Source organism: Boleophthalmus pectinirostris, unplaced genomic scaffold, assembly GCF_026225935.1.
Source record: "Boleophthalmus pectinirostris isolate CB_2022bp ecotype Guang Dong unplaced genomic scaffold, ASM2622593v1 HiC_scaffold_20, whole genome shotgun sequence".
Lineage (NCBI taxonomy): Eukaryota > Metazoa > Chordata > Actinopteri > Gobiiformes > Gobiidae > Boleophthalmus > Boleophthalmus pectinirostris.
Window position 1 is genome coordinate 145903 of NW_026571153.1, and position 11006 is coordinate 156908.

The window sequence follows — 11006 nt, forward strand, 5'->3', positions numbered from 1 at the left end:
TCGGTGTCACCTGTCGGTGTCACCTGTCGGTGTTACCTGTCAGTGTCACCTGTCGGTGTCACCTGTCGGTGTCACCTGTCGGTGTCACCTGTCGGTGTCACCTGTCGGTGTCACCTGTCGGTGTTACCTGTATGAGGGCGTGACGAAGCCTGAGGACGGGAGCTGAGAGTAAAGTGAGTCTTTGGACACGAGCATCAGGTGAGGAAGACGTCCCACAGACAAACACGAGCGAATGTACTGAAGAAGAAGAAGAAGAAGAGGAGGAGGAAGAAGAAGAAGAAGAAGAAGAAGAAGAAGAGGAAGAAGAAGAAGAAGAAGAAGTAGAAGAAGAGGAGGAAGAGAAGAAGAAGAAGAAGAAGAAAGAAGAAGAAGAAGAAGAGAGAGAGGAGAAGAAGAAGAGGAAGAAGAAGAAGAAGAGGAAGAAGAAGAAGAAGAAGAGGAAGAAGAAGAAGAAGGAGGAGGAGGAAGAAGAAGAAGAAAAGTCAGTGGGCTCTTTTTATTTACGTGCGTGTGTGTTTACATGTTTATGCGTGTGTATATACATGTGTGTGTTTATGTGTGTGTGTTTATATGTGTGTGTGTTTTACCTTGTACTGACTCAGGGGATACTTCTCCAGGAGATACTCATCACAGCACACTGAGAACACACTGAGAACACACAAGAACACACCTGAGAACACAAGAACACACCTGAGAACACAAGAACACACCTGAGAACACAAGAACACACCTGAGAACACAAGAACTGAGAACACAAGAACACACCTGAAGAACACAAGAAACACAGAACACACACACTGAGAACACAAGAACACACCTGAGAACACAAGAACACACAAGAACACACACAGAAGAACACACACAGAACACACCTGAGAACACAAGAACACACCTGAGAACACAAGAACACACCTGAGAACACAAGAACACACCTGAGAACACAAGAACACACCTGAGAACACAAGAACACACCTGAGAACACAAGAACACACACTGAGAACACAAGAACACACCTGAGAACACACAGAACACACCTGAGAACACAAGAACACACACACCTGAGAACACAGAACACACACTGAGAACACAAGAACACACCTGAGAACACACACACACTGAGACGAACACACAGAACACACACGAGAACACTGAGAACACAAGAACACACACTGAGAACACACACACCTGAGAACACACACACACTGAGAACACAAGAACACACCTGAGAACACAAAGAACACACCTGAGAACACACAGAACACACACACACACATGAGAACACACAAACACACACACTGAGAACACAAGAACACACCTGAGAACACAAGAGAACACACAGAACACACACACAGAACACTGAGAACACAAGAACACACCTGAGAACACAAGAACACACACTGAGAACACAAGAACACACCTGAGAACACAAGAACACACACTGAGTGAGAACACATGAGAACACAAGAACACACCTGAGAACACAAGAACACACCTGACACAAGAGAGAACACAAGAAGAACACACACCTGAGAACACACACACACCTGAGAACACCATGAGAACACTGAGAACACTGAGAACACAAGAACACACTGAGAACACACAAGAGAGTGAGTGAGTAGAAGAACACACCTGAGTAGTAGTAGTAGTAGTAGTCAGTAGTAGTAGCAGTAGTAGTACCTTGAGTATGTACTGGCCCTGGTACTCCTGCACACACAGGCGCAGTTGTTGTGGCGACAGGTGCATCGAGCGACTCTTTTTCCGGATCGATTCTGCGATGAGCTGCTCCGGCAAACTGCTGTGGCTCACCTTCAAAATAAAACACACTGTGGCTCACCTTCAAAATAAAACACACTGTGGCTCACCTTCAAAATAAAAGACTTTACTGTTACTGTTACTAACTTGCTGACTGTCATCTGAGCTAGGAGACATTCTGAGGAGCTAGGAGACCGGGTGAGGAGCTAGGAGACAGGGTGAGGAGCTAGGAGACAGGGTGAGGAGCTAGGAGACAGGGTGAGGAGCTAGGAGACAGGGTGAGGAGAAGGTATTACCTTGAGCGTGTACTTCTGTTTGGAGTTGGACGGAGACACGATGACCCAGATGGTGACGATCAGACGACCTGAAAAACACAGAGGACTAAATCAGGTCTAAACCAGGACTACACCCGGTCTAAACCAGGACTACACCCGGTCTAAACCAGGTCTAAACCTGGTCCAAACCCGGTTGGGGGTTCTTTGGCTGGTTTTACCCTGGTCCAGACTCGGGTCAGAGTCTGTTTATATAAATGGACACATCTGACCCTCGAATGTCGCGTCCAAACAGGAAGTGTTCATTGTGCAGGGGCAGGTGCAGGGGCAGGTGCAGGGGCAGGTGCAGGGGCAGGTCACCTTGGTCCAGGCGCTGGTACAGGTGCAGGGGCAGGTGCAGGGGCAGGTGCAGGGGCAGGTACAGGTGCAGGGCAGGTGCAGGGGCAGGTCTTACCTTGGTCCAGGCGCTGGTACAGGTGCAGGGGCAGGTGCGGGCTGGTCTCCACGTTGGGCGGGTACACGTACAGGGCGTGGGAGTGAGCGCCTCCTGCCTCTCGCTCCTCCACCGCTTCTCTGCACACGCTCAGTATGGACCTCCTGAACTCCTGCACCTCGGCGTCTTTCAGCAGCTCGAACTCACACACCGGCATCCCGATGGCGAAACCTGGAACAGAACCAAACCAGGACTCAACCAGGACTCAACCAGGTCCAGGTCTGAACCAGGTCTGAACCAGGTCTGAACCAACCAGGTCTACTGAACCAGGTCTGAACAAGACTAAACCAGGACTGACAGCTTTCTCTTGAGGTCACACTGTTGAGAGGTCAGTCACATGATTTTAACCAACTCAGAAGTGCAGCCCGTGCAGGTCAAAAGACACAGGAAGGGACTGTTGAGGGTCATGGGTCAGGGATCAGGGTCAGGGGTCAGGGATCATGGGTCAGGCGTCAGGGGTCAGGGTCGGTCAGCGGTCAGGGGTTCGAGGACAGAGGATCTTCTCCTCCCTGTTGCCCATGGGTTCGATGACTTTGAGGATCGCGGTCGATGTTCCTGACCAATCAGAGCACAGAACAGCAGAGTTTAACCAATCAGAGCAGAGGAGGCAACATTGAAAGAAATTAAAGGGCAGGAGGTGTTTGGGTGTAGTACCTGTAGTTACCTGTAGGTGGTGTTTGGGTGTAGTACCTGTAGTTACCTGTAGGAGGTGTTGGGTGTAGTACCTGTAGTTACCTGTAGGAGGTGGTAGAGCGGGTGTAGTACCTGTAGTTACCTGTAGGAGGTGGTTGGGTGTAGTACCTGTAGTTACCTGTAGGAGGTGGTGTTAGTGTAGGTAGTAGTACCTGTAGTTACCTGTAGTTACCTGAGGTGGTAGGTGTAGTGTAGTGTAGTACCTGTAGTTACTGTAGGAGTGGTACGGTGTAGTACCTGTAGTTACCTGTAGGAGGTGTTTGGAGGTGTAGTACCTGTAGTTACCTGTAGGAGGTGGTGTTTGGGGTAGTACCTGTAGTTACCTGTAGGTAGGTGGTGTTTGGGTGTAGTACCTGTAGTTACCTGTAGGAGGTGGTGTTTGGGTGTAGTACCTGTAGTTACCTGTAGGAGGTGGTTTTGGGTAGTACCTGTAGTTACCTGTAGGAGGTGGTGTTTGGGTGTAGTACCTGTAGTTACCTGTAGGAGGTGGTAGAGCGGGTGTAGTACCTGTAGTTACCTGTAGGAGGTGGTGTTTGGGTGTAGTACCTGTAGTTACCTGTAGGAGGTGGTAGAGCGGGTGTAGTACCTGTAGTTACCTGTAGGAGGTGGTAGTAGCGGGTGTAGTACCTGTAGTTACCTGTAGGAGGTGGTTGGGTGTAGTACCTGTAGTTACCTGTAGGAGGTGGTAGAGCGGGTGTAGTACCTGTAGTTACCTGTAGGAGGTGGTAGAGCGGGTGTAGTACCTGTAGTTACCTGTAGGAGGTGGTGTTGGGGTGTAGTACCTGTAGTTACCTGTAGGAGGTGGTAGAGCGGGTACTTCCTGGCCTCTGTGAACAGTTGCTGTTTTATGTCGATCAGAGGAGTTTCCCTCAGACACTCCAGACTCACCAGCATCCCTACACAACAACACACAACAACACACAATAAACACACAACAACACACAATAAACACACAACAACACACAATAAACACACAACAACACACAACAAACACAATAAATACACACAACAAACACACAATAAATACACAACAACACACAACAACACACATAAACACACAACAACACACAATAAACACAACAACACACACATAAATACACAACAAACACAAATAAATACACAACAACACAAACAATACAATAAATACACACAACAACACACAACAACACACAATAACATACACAACAACACACAACAACACACACACAAACACACAACAACACAGAATAAATACACAACAACACACAACAACACACAATAAATACAACAACACACAACACACAAACACACAACAACACACAATAACACACAACAACACACAACAACACACAACAAACACAACACACACAATACACAATACAATACACAACAACACACAACAACACACAATAAATACACAAAACACAACAACACACACAATAAAATACAAACAACACAACAACACACAATAAATACACAACAACACACAAAACACACATAACACAACACACACATAACATACACACACAACAACACACAATAAACACACAACAACAAACACACAACACACAATAAATACACAACAACACACAACAACACACAATAAACACACAATAACACACAACAACACACAATAAATACACAACAACACACAACAACACACAATAAATACACAACAACACACAACAAACACACAATAAATACACAACAACACACAACAACACACACAATAAACACACAACAACACACACATAAATACACAACAATACACAATAAATATTACAACAACACAACAACACACAATAAATACACACAAACACACACAACACACAATAAATACACAACAACACAATAAAACACACACACAACAACAACACAACACACAATAAATACACACAACACACAATAAATACACAACAACGCACAACAACACACAATAAACACATAACAACACACAATAAACACACAACACACAATAAATACACACAACACACAATAAATACACACAACACACAACAACACACAATAAATACACAACAACACACAACAACACACAATAAATACACAACAACACAGTAAATACACAACAACACACAATAAATACACACAACACACAACAACACACAATAAATACACAACAACACACAACAACACACGATAAATACACACAACAACACACAATAAATACAACGCACAACAACACACAATAAATACACAACAACACACAGTAAATACACAACAACACAAAATAAATACACAACAACATACAACAACACACAATAACACACAATAAATACACAACACACAGTAAAACACAACAACACAAAATAAATACACAACAACATACAACAACACACAATACACACAATAAATACACAACAACACACAATAAATACACACAACACACAACAACACACACAATAAATACACAACAACACACAATAAATACACAACAACACACAACAACACACAATAAATACACAACAACACACAATAAACACACAACAACACACAATAAATACACAACAACACACAACAATAAATACACAACAACACACAACAACACACAATAAATACACATAACACACAATAAATACACAATAAATACACACAACACACAACAACAACACAATAAATACACAACAACCTAAATACAACAATAACACAACAACACACAGTAAACACACAACAAACACACATAAACACACAACAACACACAATAAATACACACAACACACACACAACACACAATAAATACAAACAACACACACAACACACAATAAACACACAACAACACAAATAACAATACACACAACACACAACACACATAAATAACAAAACACACAACACACAATAAATACACAACACACAATAAATACACAATAAATACACACAACACACAACAACACACAATAAATACACAACAACACACAACATAAATACACACAACACACAACAACACACAATAAATACACAACAACACACAATAAATACACACAACACACAACAACACACAATAAATACACAACAACACACAATAAATACACAACAACACACAATAAATACACACAACACACAACAACACACAATAAATACACAACAACACACAACAACACACAATAAATACAAACAACACACAATAAATACACAACAACACACAACAACACACAATAAATACACAACAACACACAACAACACACAATAAATACACAACAACACACAATAACACACAATAAATACACAACAACACACAACAACACACAATAAATACACAACAACACACAATAACACACAACAACAACACACAACATACAAACACACACACAACACACAATAAATACACAACAACACACAATAAATACACAACAACACACAACAACACACAATAAACACATAAAACAACACAAAACACACAAACACAATAAACACAACAACACACAATACACACAATACACACAACAACACACAACAAATACACAAAACACACAACAACACACAACAACACACACACACAACACAACAACACACAACAAACACAATAAATACACAACAACACACAACAACACACAACACACACACACAACAACACACAATAAACACACAACACACAATAAATACACAACAACACACAATAAATACACACAACACACAACAACACACAATAAATACACACAACACACAATAAATACACACAAAAACACACAATAAACACACAACACACAATAAATACACAACAACACACAATAAATACACAACAACGCACAACAACACACAATAAATACACATAACACACACAATAAACACACAACACACAATAAATACACACAACACACAATAAATACACACAACACACAACAACACACAATAAATACACAACAACACACAACAACACACAATAAATACACAACAACACACAATAAATACACAACAACACACAATAAATACACACAACACACACAACAACACAATAAATACACAACAACACACAACAACACACAATAAATACACACAACAACACACAATAAATACAAACGCACAAACAACACACAATAAATACACAACAACACACAGTAAATACACAACAACACAAAATAAATACACAACAACATACAACAACACACAATAACACACAATAAATACACAACAACACACAATAAATACACACAACACACAACAACACACAATAAATACACAACAACACACAATAAATACACAACAACACACAACAACACACACAATAAATACACAACAACACACAATAAATACACACAACACACAATAAATTACACAACAACACACAAACAACACACATTAAATACACACAACAACACACAACAACACACAATAAATACACATAACACACAATAAATACACAATAAATACACACAACACACAACAAACACACAACAACACACAATAAATACACAACAACACACAATAAATACACACAACACACAACAACACACAATAAACACACAACAACACACAATAAATACACAACAACACACAATAAATACACACAACACACACAACAACACACAATAAATACACAACAACACACAGTAAATACACAACAACACACAATAAATACACACAACACACAATAAATACACAACAACACACAACAACAACACACAATAAATACACAACAACACACAATAAACACACAACACACAATAAACACACAACACACAATAAATACACAACAACAAACACAACAACACACAACAACACACAATAAATACACACAACACACACACAATAAACACAACAACACACAACAACACACAATAAATACACAACAACACACAATAAATACACAACAACACAAAATAAATAATAAATACACACAACACACAACAACACATCTTAAAATTCCTGCACTGGTTTTAGCACACTGTTTTCCGATGCACCTTTTTAATTGTTTTACCTGTACACTTTGAGATATTTTAAAAAGTGCAAATAAATAAAAATTATTATTATTATTATTACACAATAAAACACACAACACACAATAAATACACAACAAACACAATAAATACACACAACAACAAACACACAATAAATACACAACAACACACAAAACACAAACAACACACAATAAATACACACAACACACAACACACACACAAACAACACACAACAACAACAACACACAACACACAAATAAATACACAACAACACACAGTAAATATACACAACAACACACAATACACATAAATACACAACAACACACAACAACAACACACAAAAATAACACACAACAACACACAACAACACACAATAAATACACAGAAACACACAATAAATACACAACAACACACAACAACACACAATAAATACACACAACACACAACAACACACAATAAATACACAAACACACAACACACACACATAAATACACAAAACACACAATAAATACACAATAAATACACAACAACACACAATAAATACACAATAAATACACACAACACACAATAAATACACAACAACACACAACAACACACAATAAATACACATAACACACAACATAAATACACAACAACACACAATAAATACACACAACACACAACAACACACAATAAATACACAACAACACACAGTAAATACACAACAACACACAATAAATACACACAACACACAATAAATACACACAACACACAACAACACACAGTAAATACACAAAACACACAACAACACACAATAAATACACAACAACACACAATAACACACAATACACAAAACAACACACAATAAATACACACAACACAATAACACACAATAATACACAAGAACACACAACAACACACAATAAATACACACAACAATAAATACACAAACATAAATACACACAACACACAACAACACACAATAAACAATACAATACACACAACACACAATAAATACACAACAACACACAATAAATACACAATAAATACACAACAACACACAATAAATACACAATAAATACACACAACACACAACAACACACAATAAATACACAACAACACACAATAAATACACAACAACACACAGTAAATACACAACAACACACAATAAATACACACAACACACAACAACACACAACAATAACATACACAACAACACACAATAAAACACACAACACACAACAACACACATAAATACACAAACAAACACACATAAATACACACAACACACAACAACACACAATAAATACACAACAACACACAATAAATACACACAACACACAACAACACATAATAAATACACAACAACACACAATAAATACACAACAACACACAACAACACAACAACACACAACAACACAACAACACACAAAATACACAACAACACACAATAAATACACAACAACACACAGTAAATACACACAACACACAACAACACACAATAAACAGACACAAATACACACAAATGTACCTGTAATACACAAATATATAACATAGAAATATTAAAGTATAACACCACAAAGTTCACGACAATCTCAGGTCTGACACTTTTTCATTCATGTTTCTTCTTTATTTCCCTGATTGTTCACACTCTAGACTGTTCACACTCTAGTCTGTTCACACTCTAGACTGTTCACACTCTAGACTGTTCACACTCTAGTCTGTTCACACTCTAGACTGTTCACACTCTAGTCTGTTCACACTCTAGTCTGTTCACATTGTAAATTGTTCACACTCTAGTCTGTTCACACTCTAGTCTGTTCACACTCTAGTCTGTTCACATTGTAAATTTTTCACACTCTAGACTGTTCACACTCTAGTCTGTTCACACTCTAGTCTGTTCACACTCTAGTTTCACACTCTAGTCTGTTCACACTCTAGTCTGTTCACACTCTAGACTGTTCACACTCTAGTCTGTTCACATTGTAAATTTTCACACTCTAGACTGTTCACACTCTAGTCTGTTCACACTCTAGTCTGTTCACACTCCAGTCTGTTCACACTCTAGACTGTTCACACTCTAGTCTGTTCACACTCTAGTCTGTTCACACTCTAGTCTGTTCACACTCTAGACTGTTAGTGTGAACAGTAGTAGTAGTAGTAGTAGTAGTAGTAGTAGTAGTAGTAGTATTTGTAGTATTTTACCGTTGGGTAAACAACAGTCCACCTGGATCCGGGGGGGCATCAGGTGGAGTCCCCACAGTTCCCCTGACGACGGCCTGGGCGCCATGGCAACCACCAATCACAGGCTGCCGCTCCTCTGCACCTGCACAGGTGATACAGGTGAGACAGGATGTACAGGTGAGACAGGTGAGACAGGTGAGACAGCATGTACAGGTGAGACACGGTTTTGGACCCTGTCGTTTGTATTAGACCCTGTCATTGGTGTTGGTGTTGTACCCTGTCACTGGACCATGTGGTTGGACCCTGTCATTGGACCCTATCGATGGACCCTGTCGTTGGACCCTGTTTGGACCCTGTCAATGGACCCTGTCGTTGGTGTTGGACCCTGTCGTTGGACCCTGTCGTTGGACCCTGTCGTTGGACCCTGTCGTTGGACCCTGTCGTGGACCCTGTCGATGGACCCTGTCGTTGGACCCTGTCGTTGGACCCTGTCGATGGACCCTGTCGTTGGACCCTGTCGTTTGGACCCTGTCGTGGACCCTGTCGTTGGACCCTGTCGTTGGACCCTGTCGTTGGACCTGTTGGACCCTGTCGTTGGACCCTGTCGTTGGTGTTGGACCCTGTCGTTGGACCCTGTCCTTGCACCCTGTCGACCCTGTCGTTGGACCCTGTCGTTGGACCCTGTCGTGGACCCTGTCGTTGGACCCTGTCGTTGGTGTCGTGTGCGTCTTAAATGAAGCG

At 40.4% G+C, this 11006-nt stretch overlaps 1 pseudogene; it reads right to left on the minus strand.

Moving 5' to 3' along the window:
• LOC110174559 (phosphatidylinositol 4,5-bisphosphate 3-kinase catalytic subunit alpha isoform-like) overlaps positions 1-10396 on the minus strand; it is a 34549-nt pseudogene extending 24153 nt beyond the window's left edge.
• Between the last annotated feature and the right edge of the window lie 610 nt (positions 10397-11006).